The sequence below is a fragment of the Molothrus ater genome, chromosome 9 (genome assembly GCF_012460135.2).
Source record: "Molothrus ater isolate BHLD 08-10-18 breed brown headed cowbird chromosome 9, BPBGC_Mater_1.1, whole genome shotgun sequence".
Taxonomy (NCBI): Eukaryota; Metazoa; Chordata; class Aves; order Passeriformes; family Icteridae; genus Molothrus; species Molothrus ater.
In genome coordinates this window covers 25,449,538-25,467,145 of record NC_050486.2, presented here as the reverse complement: position 1 = coordinate 25,467,145, position 17,608 = coordinate 25,449,538, and the positions used below count along the sequence as shown (strand labels likewise).

Here is a 17,608-nt window from a genome sequence, read left to right as displayed (position 1 = left end):
ACACCTATACCTTTTTTGCACAAATATTGATGATAGATGCATTTAGATAGCTAATGCCCTCACCTATATGACTCTTTCCCCTCCAAAGTAACAAAGCATCCAAAAAAAAGTCAGCCAGTCTCATTTCAGTGTATTTCAAATTATATGTTCTTAATGCAGTTTGTAGCAGAGTATACACTCTATGAATAGCAGTCTATTCTCAGCCTCAAGATTCTGTTCAGGAGACATAATCAAAATCTTTAGAGGTGTAGATTTTCCTGCTAATCTTGGTTTATAACCATCTTGCTCTGATATTATGGAGGTAATACCAAAAGACCAATATCTTCCTGCTCTTTTTTTTTTTTAACTGATGTTAAATGAGGCTAAATTTTATGTTCTCCTGGAGGAAAACTTTCTTCAAAGCCTCTGAGGTCATAAAGAAAGAGTGATAGATATGTGATTATAGCAGAAATATGGAAGAACCCGTTGATCTCTCCAGGATCAGTGGGTTTTCTAAGAAAAAAAATTATCTCAGCTTCACAGCTCCTAAACCACTGTCTGCTTTCCCTTTCATTTGTTTGCATTGATTTAAGCATACAACCATTAATAAAGCAGCAATATACTCCAGAAGGAGCCAACCCTAATTAATTAAATAGACATGTGAATACATGGCTGTAAATGATGAAAGCATTCTCTGCAGGATGCTTCCTGCAGTTGTGAAAAGATCACCAGTGGAGGGCTGGTTTTGAACTGAGATTAAATACTCGCACCACATCTTGTGTCATTAAGTATAATTTGGATTAATCGTGGACAAAAGATGCTGTTGGGTAGAGAAGCCACATGATTTTGTAGAAAAGGAGAATCGTTCTGGTTGTTCTGTTTATGTGCTACATTGTAATAAAAGCAGTTTTGCAGCTTGCTGACCTTTTGTTCAGCCATTGGTAACAACTCGTCTCTGCAATGTGTGTGTGAAGGGAGTTCTTGTACACACCCGCCCAGAGGGATGGTCTGGGAGATTTTGTGTCATCATCACACCAAGAAACAAAAATAGTAGTGTTCCTTGTTATAGGACAAACTTTTTGTTCAGTACAGGAAGAAATTCACTCTGTTGGCAATTTTTCACTTTATCATGTGAGACAGAAGAACTCTCAAGTAGCTTTTCTTCTCCTTTGGTAGGTGGAGAGGGAAGAATTCCTCCTTCCCTTATGCTTCCCAGCATCTCCTCCACTAAACCTCAGAGCAACACAGTTCTGGGTTGGCTTTTTTGTGGGGAAGAAGAGAGAGGAAGGAAAAGGAGTCATGGCACAGCAAGAAACAGGTCAGGAAATAAGCAATAAATGTGGTTGTATCATTATTGCAGTAATCTGTGCTGGGGTAACACCCAGGGGTTCAATTCAGATCCTGACATTATGCCATTTGTGTGCACCCATAATGACACCCCTGATCCAGACATCCACAGTCTAAGATTCAGGATTGTCCAAAGTCCCTCGCACATATTTCAGTACTAAACACTGGTACCATGCTCTCATTTTCAAGATTCTCTATCAACAATATGGCCCAGAATCTACAAAAAACAAATTTTCCCAAGAATCTTTAGACTATAAGGATCAAATCCGTGCTGAATTTTTTTATGCCTGATTTCATTTGCCAGATCTGTAGCCTCCCAGTTCTTTAATTTTACTGTATCCATACTTGAAGCAAGCACAATAACCAGTAATTACACTAATTTTAGACTATATCACATATTTCTTATTTGTTGTTATTGCCTTCAACCCTTAATATTAGTTGCAAATTACCATTGTTATATTTGATCTGAATGTGTTTTATACTTCTTACAGACACACTTAGTTTTTTTCAGTCTTGTTTGTAATACCATAATATGGTTCTGTAAAATTTAAAAAAAAATTTTGTAATCTTTTTATCCTAATCAACTAATCAGACATTTGTATGCTATGAAATTATAAAATTTAGGCCACTTTGGAGTGGTGATTTCAGATGGAGATTTGTGAACAGCATAATTGCAATGCATTCATGTGCTCGAATTCATGAGTGTGGTGGGAGTACTCTGTAAGTTCTCATTCTGTCTATGCAAAACTGAAAAACAGTGCTTTAAACGTACCCTGGAGAGTTTTTCTTAGCAACTGATAAAAAAGAAGAAAGAAAGAAGATGAAAAAACCCCACATGTTTATATAGCAGTTGTCACCCACAGGATTCTAGTGCACTTCACTGAGTCCTTTCCAGCTCACAGAGAGCCATTCCATACAGAGCTGGGGCAAAAAAGCCACCAAAGAAAAATGTTGTTGTTTGGCTGTGATGTAATTTCATATCTTGAAGATGAGGTTAACCTGAGTTTATGTTAGGCATAACATGTCCTTATTCTGACAGTCCTCTTTTGACTGTCTCAATAAAAGCCTGCTGTGCACATTTCATTTTCACCAAAACCACTGAAAAGAAGTGGGTTGGTTTCCTTCCAGCTCTCCTGCCACTGGAAGCACGCCATGTTCCTATAGAGCTTCCTGCCCAGAAAACTCCTGTTGCTTTGCAACAACCTTTTCTGCAAACTCCTGAGAAGGAAACCTGGATTTTGTCTTTAGTTCAGGGCAGGAGGACAAGCCACTGAGCAGCTACTGACTCATTGCAGGACACACAATGTCAGTAGGGGCCCAAACTGATTATTCTCCAAATGATATTTAGCAGGGCAAGGACTTATCAATTCTTTACAAGCCAAGAAACACTAAGATGGGAAACTGGCCTTTGAATGCTATTCTGATAATATTTGTGGACTATTATGGCAGACACATGTGACAGCCACGTCAGCACAAGTGTTATCAATAACGGCTGAAGAGAAAATAAGAAGCTGTGACATTGTCAACACTGCAATCAGCCCTTCAGAGAAGTTATTTTCTGTGCCTCTTTAAGTGAAATGTTTTCTCCACAGCATTGTTTTACTTATTTGTTCTGCAGCTGACACAAAGGCAATACAAAATATCTTACTTGTCAGGGAGGCTGAGATAGAGTGACATCAGCTGTCACAGGGACCCAAACCTGCCTCAGACTGGCAGCTCACATGCTGTGGTATTCATGAACAGACAGTGGCCCTCAGAGAGATTATGTACCATTTGAGGTAAAAAACTTTAGATATTTTTGAAATCCTGAGCTTACTCTAAATTCTTTTCTGCTGAGTTTTGTGAGTTTTATATGTTCCTCAGAACTCAGGGGTTGATATCAGAAGATGCCAGGGACTGACATGGTTACAAAAGCCACAGAATATGTGAACAAATTCAATACAAGTGAAGGTTTCTGCAGGAGCAGCACAGGATTCGTTACAGCAAACAGTGAAAACTTCCCACACCCTTTAACTCTTAACCAAAACATCTCTGCAGTGTACCTGGCTTGATAATTTCTGTTTTCTGTGTACTGCAGCCCAAGTGTGATGTTTGCTGACTGTTCTGTTTATTGCTCCCACAGCAGGGTATGGACATTTCCAGATCACACTATCACACTGTAGTGACAGTGCTGATCCACTGATGGTTTAAACTGCAACACAAATCAACAGCTAGTTAATATAGCTCTATAAATGACAGGAGATAGGTGATCTCTAGTGACTGGTTCTAATTCTCTATGACCTTTCTTTCCTAATGTAATGCCATCCTGATATGTGTGTCAAACTAAAGCCTAGGGTCAGAGAGTATCTTCTTAGGCAGCACCTGTACCTTTTAGGCAAGAATTTAAAGCTTTCAGCCCTTTCAAATAAAGGATGATTTTGCTTTAGATATTGTACAGTTACAAGTTGCAACTTAAGGTAATATATTTTATATATATATATATACTATTTTCCCCATTATAATCTTTGGGGAACAATTCCAATAAATGGTTTTGTTCTATGATTTGAATAAATAAGTAACCCCCACTTGATTTCAGTGACTATTTTCCCCCTGCATTTTTCAGTACTGACCCAGAATAACTGCTATCATCCCACAGGCAGATACATTGCAACAGTCAATGAGAGCTTTGAGCCAAATTGTGGAAAAGTTTTATATCTTTGAAGCTCCAGTCGAAATTCTGCCCTCCAGAGAGCCAAAGGCAAGGTCATTTGGCCAGGTGCAATTCCTGCAGCATGCACACAACCTGGGAAAATGGCATCCAGAGGGAAGGCAGGACCTGGTGCTCAGGAGCCTGCTGCTCACACTGCTGAGGGGCTGCAAGTCCAGGCTGCTCACACCTTGCTTGCTGTTCTCAAAATGCATTACTGTTGCTGGGGACAAACAGAGGGTAACAGAAAGGAAGGTAACATCTTTTGATGTGTAAAGTATGAAAGAACAAAGCTTTTTGATTCAGTTCCTGTTCACTTGGCTGAACCAGAGATATTGTGAGGCTTGGAAACAGATGTACCCTTGAAAACTAATTACACTGAAGCTTAATGCTTGAAAATTTTCTTTCAGGAAGGTCCTTGTGCAATTGGGGATTTTGGGCTATTTCTCTGCTTTTGTCCTGCCACTGCAAATGGATGAGATGAATGTGTGGATGGGAATTGATTGAGTACTGTCTGTGCTTGGAGGCTTGAACTAATAAGTGACAAACATAAATGCTGTTTCTTGTTAGAACCTGCTGTGTGCAATCCTGCTCAGCCTATGAATACAGCTAAAACCAAAGGGACTCTGCACACTTCCTGCAGCACATCAAGCAGCAGCTGCCCCCACCTGGGACCTATGTGACTGCTTTAGGGGGCTGCTGGAGTGTAACTCAGCTTGGCCCAATCACTCCAAGAGGACAGCTCATAGCAGAGCTGGTGAAGATAAACAGGATCTTTTAAAATAGTAGAATCTGAAAAGCAGGGCAGCTTCACAACAGAAATGATCAGGAATAAATTGCAGAGGAGAGGAACTATTTCTGGCCAGAACCTACTTGTCCTTATACAAAATGAGGGCAGGTGATTAATTAATTCAAAGTGAATTCTATTTTTTTCTCATTGCTCAGGCAGTAAACCAAAAGGACAAGTAATTTAATTTAGCCATTTAAGCATCTTTTGATGCCAGGAAAGGGGCATATCAAACTGCTTTTTCCTGATGTCTCCAGAGTGCATCAAGAGCTACAGTTATACTGTGTGCAACAGGGAGCCTGGGAGGACTCCTTAGAGATGCTGGACTACCTTGTTTAGCTCTGGAGATAAACAGGTGATCCTTTTTTCCAGCTATGCCTGTTCCTAAAGGAAATTATCTCAATCCTAATTTAATGAAGGAGCCAGATCCAGATCATGGCATATTCAGATCACGTATTTTCTGGAATAGAATCTCAAATCAGATCAAATTAGTCCTGCAAGGTGTCTGGACAACCTGAAATAGAAATCTTCCACAACCCAAGATCTCCCCTGTTAATTAACCCTGCAATCCCTATGGAGTGAAACTCCAGGCAGGAATATGACTCTATGGCATAGAGTGGGTGTTGATGGGCATTTATTAAATAAGGTCCAGGCTTAAACCCCCTGTGGGGCAGAAGAGGTGAGGGCCAGGACAAAAATACAGCCTTTCCTCACTGGCTTCTTCACTTCCCATCTGTAGCCAGGGTTGAGCCAGTGGCTAAGTGCATACACACACAGAGACACATCTGAATTTTGGAGACTGAAGGAGTTTTTGAGCTCAGACCCAACTGTGCATTTACTTGATGGGATTGCAATAGCTGTTTGAAGATTTTTGAGAACCCATTAAAGACTGAAGAGTACCCCAGCACTTTGGATTGCAGGCAGTCTGAGTGCTCTGAATGGATGAAAGACTAGAACTAGACATCTCTATTAAAAAAAAAAAAAAAGAAACAACTCTAACCCCACAACAAAATCCAAATGTTCTCAGGATCGAACGAGCCTTTTGTGCTCTGTCCTCTCTACATGCTGCTCAGCTGTGCTTTTCTTATTTTCCTGAGGGAGGACTGTTCCCTTGGCTACCAATGCTGGCCCCTAATAGTTGGCATGTGGGCACAGGATGAAAACATTGCTCTGTTTTTCTTTCATTCCTGCAGGAGCTGTGGGAACACAACTGGAGAGGTTTCTGGTAGGCAACACCTCCAGATGATAGCACTGAACCAAGCTCGGTGATTGAGCCCTCCCAGGCACTGCTCCAGCTGATCTCTGTACTCCTGCTGGCCACTGCCTTGTCAGAGAAGTGCAAACAGGAGGTGAGGTTTGGGGCTTGTTTCTCTGCCCTCCTGCACAGCAGGCAGCACACATCACCTTCAGCTGCTCCGTTTCCTTTCAGGCACAGGCAGCAGCAGTGCCTCGTGCACAGGCAGCCTCATGCCATCACTGCAGACAAAGCTAATGCTGGCAGATGTAAGCAGCATCTCTTAATCTTGCTGCCTTTCTATTTTAAGGACATTGTTGCTTCTGCATTAGAGGAATTAGAATAGTCTTATCTCCTCTTGAGATCTCAAGGTCCTGCCTTCATTTGCCATTATGTGCTCTGTGAAACTATTTCATTAAAGCTTCCACACAGTGATCTTTGCACAATAACCTGCTCTCTGTAGTCCCTCCGTGGTCTGAGGCTGTTCTCATTTAAATTATGTTTCTGTGGAAGGAATCAAATACATCTTTTTCACTACTTAAATGCCTGGAGCAAACTAATGTTCTTCTGCAGTCATGAAATGCAACAAAGGAACCATGATTGCAAGGGTAGGCAGGCTTGCAGTTTCTGTGGAAACTGGAGACCAATGTGATGAAAGGGGCAGAAGAGGGAAGCAAGAACACAGGTCCACTAGATGAACAGAAACGATTGTACTTTTTGTTCCAAGAGAGAAGTTGAGCAAATGAGGCAATAAATGTGAGTGGATGAAGAATTAAGAGTCTGAATAAGCAGCCTGACATGGTTTTCCAGTTCTAATCCAGTAATTGTGCCTCTGAAGGTTTGCTTGATGAGATGCAATACAGAATTTATTTATTAGGTAGCTGGGAACCTGGTAAGGACTTGAGGTGACTTATAACACAAAAGTAATAAGGACACCACTAATTTGGGATTGGGAGAAAAAGAGAAGTCACAAGTGCAGAAAGTCTCTACTGCTTTTATTATTTTTCCCCCATATTTTCTGTGGTGGCCATACCAGCTACAGATATGACCAAACCTAAGAATTCAGGGACATGCCTGGTGCACATGTAGATCAATCCCATCTTTGTAAGCAGGACTGCTGGCTTTGCCCACCAGAAAGGCTCAGAGGACAGAGAAGGCAACTTGTGGAGAAGGAACACGGGAATCATTGGTGCAGGAGCTGCACTCAGGGCTTAGCTGTTGTACAGGAATGTGCAGTGTTCCTGCCTAGCTCAGGAACAGAGGGGAGGTGATTTAGCAGGTTGGTTTGCTGAGCCTGTGTGACCTGAATTGAAATTGAGCCCCCAAAGGGGCCTTGCAGTTCTACACTCTGGTTCTCTGTCTTAAGCCAGAATTATCTGTATTTATTATATCTGAGACCTGTCTGCTTAACCTCTACCAGAGTCTTCAGTCACTGCATGCAATTTTTTCCTGTGTTTACTAAACTTTCCAGCAGAGAACGCATAATTTCCTCAACCACCACAAATACAATGTTGTAAAAGAATAATATGGAAGCAAGCAAGAACAACCAGCAGTACAGAAGCAGGAGCCCCAGCAGTCTTTGGCCTCCTTAGGCCCTCAAGTACTTATTTAGTTCAAGTTGATTGCAGTAGGGTGCTGTTTACAACCAGGTGAAGAACGAGAGCCCTTCCAGCACTCTGGGAGTGAAGATTTGATTCTTCAGCACCAGAGAAGATAACTAGCAGGGGATCGGTGGAAAAATGCAGCTAGCTCATTGCAATGAGGTAGAGAGGCAGAAAAAAAGAGAGTAGCTTCTGGTACTAGGGATAAGGATCATTTCAGATTTATCTTTCAACTGTGTCAAAGTGTAACTGCTCTTCAGGTTTCATTGTTAGCGCTGTCATTGCAATAATACGCTAGAAATGAAATGCTTTATTTACTGATAAGAAAAGAGATTTACCCACCATGTGATATGCTGCTATTTTCACACCAAGATTGTATCAGAAGTCCCAGACAGCTGAATAGTATCTGGAATTAGAGGAAAGCTAATAGTGGAAACCTGCTGCTCCCAGCTGCTGTCCAAGTAGAGATGCTACAATGTGCACTAAATCCTGATTTTATTTAAAATACTTTTACAGAAAAATGAAAGCTCTGCAATGGCTGTGGTCCAATTCCCCAGAAAAGAGGATCCAAGGCAGCCTTTCCATTGCTGGCACAGACAGCCCTGCTCTGTCACCTCCCTCAGAAGCAAAGCTAAAAACCAAACTTGTTGATCTGAATAAGTAGCCTGACATGATTTTCCAGTCCTAATCTGGTAATTGTGGCTCTGAAGGTGTGGCTTGATGAGATGCAATATAGAAAGATACATAGTCTTTTGCAAAGGTTGGTCCACAGGTCATTATTTCAGCCAAAAATTTCAATTTCAAAGGAAATCAGAGGAAACCCAGTGAAGACCATGTGAAAACAGAACTCACCCACCCAGCCAGCCCAGTAAAAAAGGCTCCTGGTGTGACCCAATGAGTCAGCTCATTTTCTTTCAAGCAACTCATTTAGCAGAAGGCCTCAAACCACTTTCACTGAACAATTCTCTTAGATTTCCATGGAATAAAACACCAGATCCCATTTGCACAGTCTGCCATTTCCTTTTTGCATTAAAACTCTGAGCTGCCCTTATCAGGTCAGGGCTGCCTTATCACCTTCCCAGAAAGGCTTCAGTCCTATAAAAAACAGAATTAATATTCACTGCATCCCTCAAGTCTTGGAGCTCACAATTTAAAATTCCAAGTGCTGGCTTGGTAGCTCCAGCAAAATTCTGGAGCAATCCTAGGAAGGATTGCCAGGATCTCTGTAGCTCCTAAACCCCTTGGCACAGGCCTCCCAAGTACAGCAGTGCTTTTAGGGAGCAGCTCTGGCCAGGGGCTGATCCCTGTGGATGTAGAGACCAACAGCCCCAGTGGGAACACCAGGGGTAAGAGACCACTGCTCCCATTTAGCTCGAGATCATGATTTATTGGCACCAGTTACAAATGCAGCCTAATGAAAAGCAAAGCTGCAGAAACACGTTTTATCATTGACTCAAAAGAGAAATCAATATATTCATATATATTACAGGGAGCAATCTCCATTAAAAAGCAAAGGGATGAGACAACAATGTTCTTCATACTTGCTAGGATCCTACAGTTTTTTAACATTTAAGCCTCTCTGTCAAAAACTGGTGGGTTCATACAAGAGATCAGCCCAATCCACCTGCTTTTACTGACTCCTGGAAACTTACAGCCAACTACCAGGCCCTGCTGGGAAGGCACTTTTCCCAAAGTATGTGGAGGTCTGCAAAGAAGAGAAAGGTTTTTGCCTGTGAATGGTTCAGAGTAACCAGAAGATGCAGTGAGGTTTGAATTTGCCCATACTGACATAGTACACTCTGCATTTGCTCACTTAAGAAAATAAAATTGCATTGAGGGGATTTGTGTTTCCTTGATTGCCAGGAGATTGAATGGGGGCTGTTTGGGTCAAATGAACAATTTTAAGTGCAGTGCTTTGTGCAGGATTAAAATAAAATAATTATTAAAATAAAATAATAATTAAAAAGAAATCAAAAGAAATATCCTGAGTCACTAGCAGCCTGTCTGTCTTGTAATCACTTGTGGTCTAATTTACTGAAATTTATTTCTGAAATGAAAATTTATTGGGATGCCACTTAAAATAATTTCACTGCTTTCCTTCAGGAAGCAAAAAAGTAGGAAGAATTAAGCTGGTCAGAGCAAAAATTCTGTCAAAGGAGGCAGCAGACATAGCAGGAGTCACACACTACCCTGGCTCTACCAGGCCAGTGAGTGCACCTTTGCATAGCTGCAGTCTGCCCCAAACAGCTGCTCGTCATAGAGTGGCAAAATCCACTAAAAGAAATTGACTGCAACATTTGCTACAACAGCTACATGAAGAAGAAAAAAAGAAGAAAAAAGCTACATGAGACTCTGGTACATTTTGTTACTGAAAACAAGGAGCTTTCCAAGTGGCTCTGGTCACAGATTGCATTATGCACGTTAAATGGCTGTGTCAGCAGGAGTACCAGACAGTAGGTGGAGTGAGGAACATGAACTGAGAAAAGGCAGCAAAATTACCTAATACAGGCAGCAAAGCCACCAGCAGAGACTCACTGCCAAGTTCACAATGAGCTGGAAGCCACAACTCTACAAAGGTGTCAGCACAACCACTGTGTCTCACAGTACACCAACTATAAAGTACCTATGGCAGTTCTGAAAAGTAGAAATGTGTTAACTAAGGAACACAAGGAAGATTTGAAGAAGTCACCTCTAACTATGATGTCAAAGTACGACTTTTACATTTGCTGGTATCTCAGAGAAAACACTCTGGGGAGGGAAATCTTCTGTACTCAGGAGGTTACTGCAATGAACCTGGAGTACAAGCAAGGATTGACATTCAAAGTAGAGGGCAGGGCCTTCAGCACCACTTTCAGCTTTGGAAATTCTAAGTTACCTTCTAGCTTGTGGTACTTTGGAAGAAAATCCCGAAAAACTTGTTAAAACCAGGCATAACTAACTAAAAAGTGTGTGCTTTGTGTTCTTTAGTGTCTCTTCAGCTCTGGCTCTGATAAACCACTGAAATGTTTAAGCCGGTGCTTTGACAAAACATGCCAGGCTCACCCCTACACGGGTGGCCTGACAAAGCACCTGGAGAGCTGCAAGCTGGGTGCTGCCTTGTTGAGCAATGCCAGGACTCACCAAGTTTGTCCTGCCTCCTGTCCTGGCCATTCTGTGCTGCAGGTTTGGCCCCAAGTGCTATTCACAAGCTAAGCCACGAAATGCTGCAGTGCTGCCCTTCCCACAATGAGGAGACAAACTGACGTGGGGACATTCACACCTCAACTTGCACAGGAGTCATCCCAAAGGATAGAAACACATTTTTTACTCTGTACGTAAAAACATTGCATCTAATTGAACATCTTCTATCTAAAATAAATGTTTGGTCCCTTTCTGCAAATTCAATGGAAGTCAGAGTAAACCCATCTGTTTTCATCTCTGGGACTAATATTGCTTCCTCCATTTCATTAACGTGCATTTATCCTGCTCTCCCTTGCACAGGAAATGCAGCAACCCTGAACTTTGATTAGGAGCAATCAGAAAACAGCCACACCTGCATGTAGGCAGTGGGAGGCTTTTCAATTGGAAATGGATTTTGAGAACATAATGTCTCTGTTTTGAAAGGGCAAATGCATCTTTCAAGGAATACAAGCAATGAAAAACATTCAAGTATTGTATTTCTTCAAGGATAGTAATGCTATCATAGAATCAAGTGCCTTAATTGCTGAAGTGATTAATTTCTGCTCTTTGGAACTAAATATATTCAATGTTACTAAAGAAGTCCTGGAGAGTTTTTCATAAGCTGGATGATAGCACAGACAGTGCTTATCATCTGTCCAAAACAAGGTGTCCTTTCTCTTGCCCATTTTAGGCTCAAGAGACAGATGCAAGAACTGTGGTGTGGGGACCTGCAGTGCCACTAAAGCAGCCCAAAGAACACTGCAGCAGGGCAGGGCATGGAGGAGCAGGGTGATTTCTGCTGGAGAAAGCAGCCTGGCAGGGAAGCAGTGCCTAACTGACATAAGTGGCTTTTATTCATTCTGTTTCCAAGTCTCTACTATCTTTAATGCTTGTTGAAATAAAGGTTTTGGAAGCAAAGTCCTTCCTGATGGTGTAACTGTCTTAGAATTTAACATGGTTAAATTCTAAGGATGTTTCTGCTCCTCATTTGTCAGGTTCCCAGGAAAGAGGGAGGAAGGCAAGATTTACTATTCCCCTAACACCTAAATATAAACTGTAATCAGATTTATAAACAACATCTACAGACCTCTTTCATAAGCTATAAAAAGCTTTGCAAAGTACATCTGTGCACTTCTGTTTCCTTTTCATAGTCTTTCACCTTTGCTTCTATCTCCCTAAATAGAAAGATAATAGTATTAATCTATTCCTTGGGGCTTTGTGAAGATTCACAATTAATATTTATGCAGTAAAATGAAATAAATGCTGTATAAGTGCTGAGCATCATTATTGTTCTCTTTCTCTCTTCATTAGCACATCATGTACATGCCAAGTAGAACAGATAAACACAGAAATTAGCTGCCCTCAAAGTCAGGCAAGTGAGAAAGGTAACATGAGTGCTAGAGAGCCATTAATTAAAAATGTTTGCTGTGGGTGACATCTGTGGCAAACAAAACAACCCTCTGAGATTTAAAGAATTAAATGTTTCTTTACTCATTTGAGCAAGTTCCGTCTGCAGCAAAGAAGTTCTGGGAATATTTTCAAATTAAATATGTTGCACATACTCCCACAGCAGCTGCATCTTAAACAGGAATCCAACTGAAGCAGCAAGTAGGTTTTGCATTGTAAAACCTGGAAACCTCAGTGATTCTTTCCAGATGTCATTTATTTCCTTTGTTTATTACTACATGTGTGTTTTCCAAAGCACAACTCACATGGAACTGGCTTCACCTTTGCAACTACTAGAGTAGCCACTCGCCATTTCCACAGGTTTTTGATGCAGGAATTTGGATTAGTCCCAACATGATCAGGACTTCTCATGCTGGCCTGCAGAGCTGAGGTGGCCATGCCCTTCAGAGCAGTCAGGTTCTGCAGAGATAACCTCAAAGATTTTTTCTCTAGGAATATCTGGCTATCTGATGGAGTCTAATTAACCCTGACACAGACAGCTATTTAAAAAGTAGTGAACCATTTCATGTTCTCAGCATTTGCAATTCAGGAATATCCTTAAGGAAAAGGAGGAAGATTCATTGTGAATGCTGTCCACTAATTTGCTTGATCTTTTCCTTTCAAGAGGAATAATCTCCAATGAGAAGCAGTGGAATCTGCAAATGGTGTGTAAGAACAAGTGTAATATGCAGCTGTAAATTAAAATGCCCATTTGCCATGGATAAGAGCTAGTAAAAGACACTCAGCGAAGCAGGACAGCTTTGCTCTCATCAAAATCAGAGCAGAATCTGCCTGTCAGAAAACAAAATATTCTTTGTTCAAGCAGATCATTATGCTGCTTTTTACACACTTTGCATTTCCTAACCACTCCTTAAAGCTCTCCTCTGTGACAATCCATAGCAATCCTTAACTAGAACTGCAGACTGCAAGGGGTCTCCACCAATTAACACCATTGCTACCAAATAGCAATGAAGGAGAAAAAGCCTTTTAAAAATGAGAGAGTAATTGTAGCAGCAATTGTTAAGTGCAGTTGCCTTGCAGGACTCTCAAAGGAATCCAGAATGGAAAGCCTTGTGTTACAGCCCTCACCTGATGCTGGGAGAGACACTGCCTTTAACACATCTTTGCTGTGTTCTACCTATTTTGCTTGTACAGCAGAGTTTGGGTTGGGAGGAATGGATTGGGTGGGGAGTTATGGCTGATGTAAACTTAAAACTAGCTTAGCTCATATTTAATTTTTTAAAAAATCATGAACAGTGCATGATTCCACCTTATAGGAGCACAGAAGGTGAGTGGTGCTAGAAGGCCCTGGGCTGTGATGAGAGGGAGGGAGGACGTGCTGCTTAAGTGCCATGGCTGGTGCAAGCCTAATGCCAAAAGAAGGGGATAAGACAAGGGGACCTGGAAGAGACTGGGAGCAGGAATGTGTAATGAAGTTACTGCATGGACAGGATTAAATGGCTAAAAGTCATAAAAGTCACAGAAATCATGCGAAAGAAACTGGAATTGTGAACTTGGCTCCTAAGCTTCCTAATGCGTCCTTACCTATCCCAGTACCACTGATGCTCATTTGCATAAAAGGATGCTTTATTTTATAACAGCAAATGATTTGTCAGCTGGCCTCTGCATCTGCTCCCTGGCAATTTAGATTAATGGCATTTATGGCTTTTCTTTAAAGAAATTGTTGCAGCTTTCCCATGGTGCCAAAAGAAGGACGTCTATTGTTCTTCATGCTATAATTTTTAAAAGTCTAAGTTGTTTTTTGATTTGCTTAAACTGAGAATATGAGTAGCAAAAGAGAATTAAATTTGCATTGCATAAAATAAAGATGAAAGCACTTTGATGGAGTCTTGATATACACTTAGGAAGCATTTTTAAAATACCCATATTCCCAAAATGTACATATACACATTGAGGATCCGTTGCTTGTTCAAAGGATAATTTATTATAATTTATACTGTTTGGCTACTGAAACAATCTGTTTTCTTCTTCCTGTAAGATTTTAGATTATCTGAAAGGATCAGAGTAAGATGTTTGTTCCAGTGGATGTAGCCATCCACTATCACAAGCTTTCTTGTGCCTCTGGATAAGAATTTTACGCCCAACAATAAAGACGGTCCCATATTTAGCATAACTTGCAACAGCTCTTTTTCTTTGGAGGGTGCTGAGCCAGTTCCATAGAAGGACTGCACATGGTCTGTACATAATCTGGCAGATCCATGAACATCCTGTTAATTAGAGCTGCTTTTGTAAATTCAGGAATAAAGAAGCCTAGTCCCTGTCTCACTGAAATACCAGATACAGTAGCTTACCCGTTATTTGTGCTTCAAGTTCTTTATTTCATCCTGGGGATGAAGACTACAATGTTCATCAAAACTCCAAGCAAACATGGAGAATTTAGGTACCAAGAGCCAGTGGCCTGGTGTACTGAGGGAGGCAACAGGAGAGCAGCTGTCTGTGGTGAGTGGGCCTAAGGCAGTGGCTCTACACTTGGATGCCTTCTCTTGTAATCCTCTGGCACATCAGAATGAGTCTTTCAGCTTTTTAATCAGTGGTAAAATAGACAATCCAAATTGTTAATTGTCTGGGAAGAAGAAGAAAACAACATTGCTACAATTTTGTTGAACAATTTTGTTTTCATGATCTCCATATCCATATTGCTGATTAATTCACATTTCCAGCTGCCCTTCACATTTGCCATGAATTTACTTCACTCTAATAATTTTTTATCTTTTAAATTTTGATTTGACTGGAGCAATTTTTTTCTCAGCTAATTCTGATCGTTTCTAATTTGGAAGGCAAAGGCAGATATGGCTTAGCACGACATTAATATCCCTCAACACTCTTCAGTTTTCATTTGGCCACTGGAGAATTCTTTAGTGGCTGAATGTCATGTTTTAATGAAATGGTTTTTCTGGGAAAAACTGTTTTAATTTAGTCCTTTGCCCTTCTGAGCCACATAAATAAAGCTGGAAAACTGAACTGCTATTTGAAAACTGGGCACTGGAAGACAAGATGTGTACAATGGCAGTTCACATGCTTTACTCATTGCTTAAAAATCACATGGTGTGCAAACTTGCAGCATTGCACTATCCCAAACACTAAGCCATTGGGATTATATTCTGGAATTGTGCTGAGGGAGTTATGATACAGTTTCCTTGATAACTCGTACACATAATTAGATTATATTTCATTTAAAGAAAGCACCTAGCAAGAAGAATTCTGACTCCTATCACATTAATTCATACTAAGCAAGATTTTTAATTAAATCCAGGTATCTAGAGATGCAGCAAGGTGCTTAATCCCCATGGTCTGATGGAGAAGTAGGCTACAGTCAGTTTTATAAACCTCACTTCAACTTCCTTAAGACCAGTCCACCTTTCTTTTCTCTTCTCCTGCTCTCTCCTGAGCTCTCCCAGCCTGTGTTTCAGGCTGGCTGTGAGCCATACAGCACAATCCTGAAACTGAGCAAATGCAGATACCAGGCCAGACTCAGGGCTTTGCTAACCCATTGTTTGGAGATGGTATTTTCCTAGCAAGCAGACTGAGATCATGTCTGCTCACAAAAACAAGTGTAGGCACACCATTGGATTCAAGGTAATGTCAATTATTCCTCAAAATTGCTGGCACACAGAGTGAAGCAGAGATTAAAAGCAAATATGGTCTTAATGCACTGTTATGAGTTGTGCTGCTCAGGGCTTGGCAAATGTTCCCATGCAGAAAACCCCCAGGGATTCTGCTTATCCTGCCTATCACGCCCAGGACCATAAATCACTACACTAGAAATAAGGAGCACTGAAAAACATCACCATTATTTAACATTGTAGAGCCCTTTCTCCAGAGAAAAAAAGAGTTGCTACAAGGATGAAATACAACTTATGGATTTGGGATGTACTTTTGCCATGGCAAGCCAAACCTGGGGCACCATGTGCATACGGAAAATTTTAGGTTCCTTCCATTTTCCTTAGCCTGCTGTGCTGACTCCAGGCCCCAGCTATGGGTTGTACTGCTCTGGATTCTGGAGAACACTTCTAAATGTGGCAGATAGGTGGGAAACAGGGCATCGATTCTTATTGATCCTCCACCTTCATCCTGGCTAGACAAAATCCTCTGCTAATGTGCCTCTCTGGGTATTTTCCAGGGCTGGCCTTGCACTGGGGAGCACAGAGCAGAAAATGCCATCTTTCCAAGTAAAAATAAGGAGTAAATGTTTCTCAGTTTACGAATGTGAGCAGCACAGCACCTTGGTAATTAGTAGTTTGGGGGCTTCTCATTCTGAAGGGTTTAATGGATATTAGTGATGTTGAGGAATTCTGCTTTAAACAGTAAACACCATTGGAGCTGTTTATCAACAAAAGTTTTCAATCTAGGTCAGACACAAAGGATTAAAAAAAGCCAAAACAGTTTATGAAGTACTACTGGGTAAGAGACATTGCTTAAAAAACAAAAGAAACACAGGGGGAAGCTATTATACACATTTTGAACATATGGAATTTGATCTTTAGATTTAATTAAATGCCTTTGTGAGGCACTCAATAACACTTGAGTACTGTTCATGCCACAGTATTTCATCAGTTTGCCCACTACCAATCATATGTTAACACAGAAAACACATGCCCTGTAATGTTTTTTATTCTAATACCTTCTAAATCTATATTCACATCAGTGCCTTCTTTAAAGTCCTTAGATAGGAAAGTAAGAACAACATTATGGATTATCTTAATTGAAACCAAGATGGTCCCAGCTTTTACTTTACTTCTTTTTCCCAAGTATTTTTTATTCTTGTCTACACCATTTACCAATCACAACTAAAAGCAGTCCTAAGCCACCCCTGACGAGATGAGATGCCATCCCTGCTTGCATGAGATGCTTACAAAAGTAATAAAAGTAATGAGAATTTTAAATATCTGGTTTTGTCCTTGGGGTTTGGCCATGGGTAAGATCCCTAACATGCAGATTTGCACATTCTCCCCACCAAGGAGCATGCAGTATCTTTCCTTTTTTAATTTCTAGAAAAAAATGTTTGTTATAAATCTGGGATTAAGGGCAGGTGTGGCTACAAACAAATTTGGGAAGGTGAAGTAATTGCTGTTTGCTGAAAGTAATTGCTTCTTGTTATGATTACCATAGCAATTAATGTAATTCTCTATAATACCATTGGGAATAATAAAGTTAGTGGAGAACAGCAAACAAACACCTTTGTCTGCTCTGGAAAACAGATTAGTACCAAACCTGCCTTGTTATATGGACAGCAGGAGAGCTGCATCATCCTTATCACTTCACTTTCTTGCTTTCAAATGCTTGGCTTAGTCAAAGTCATGAGAGACAATTAGGTTTTTGTCACTTAGCAACCAAAACTGGGTTCAGGA

General features: G+C 40.8%; 1 protein-coding gene across 1 annotated transcript in view; it reads right to left on the bottom strand.

Moving 5' to 3' along the window:
* Positions 1-17,608, bottom strand: part of SHISAL2A (shisa like 2A) — a 48,103-nt gene that overhangs the window by 2,829 nt on the left and 27,666 nt on the right. The gene's annotated exons all lie outside the window — the stretch shown is intronic.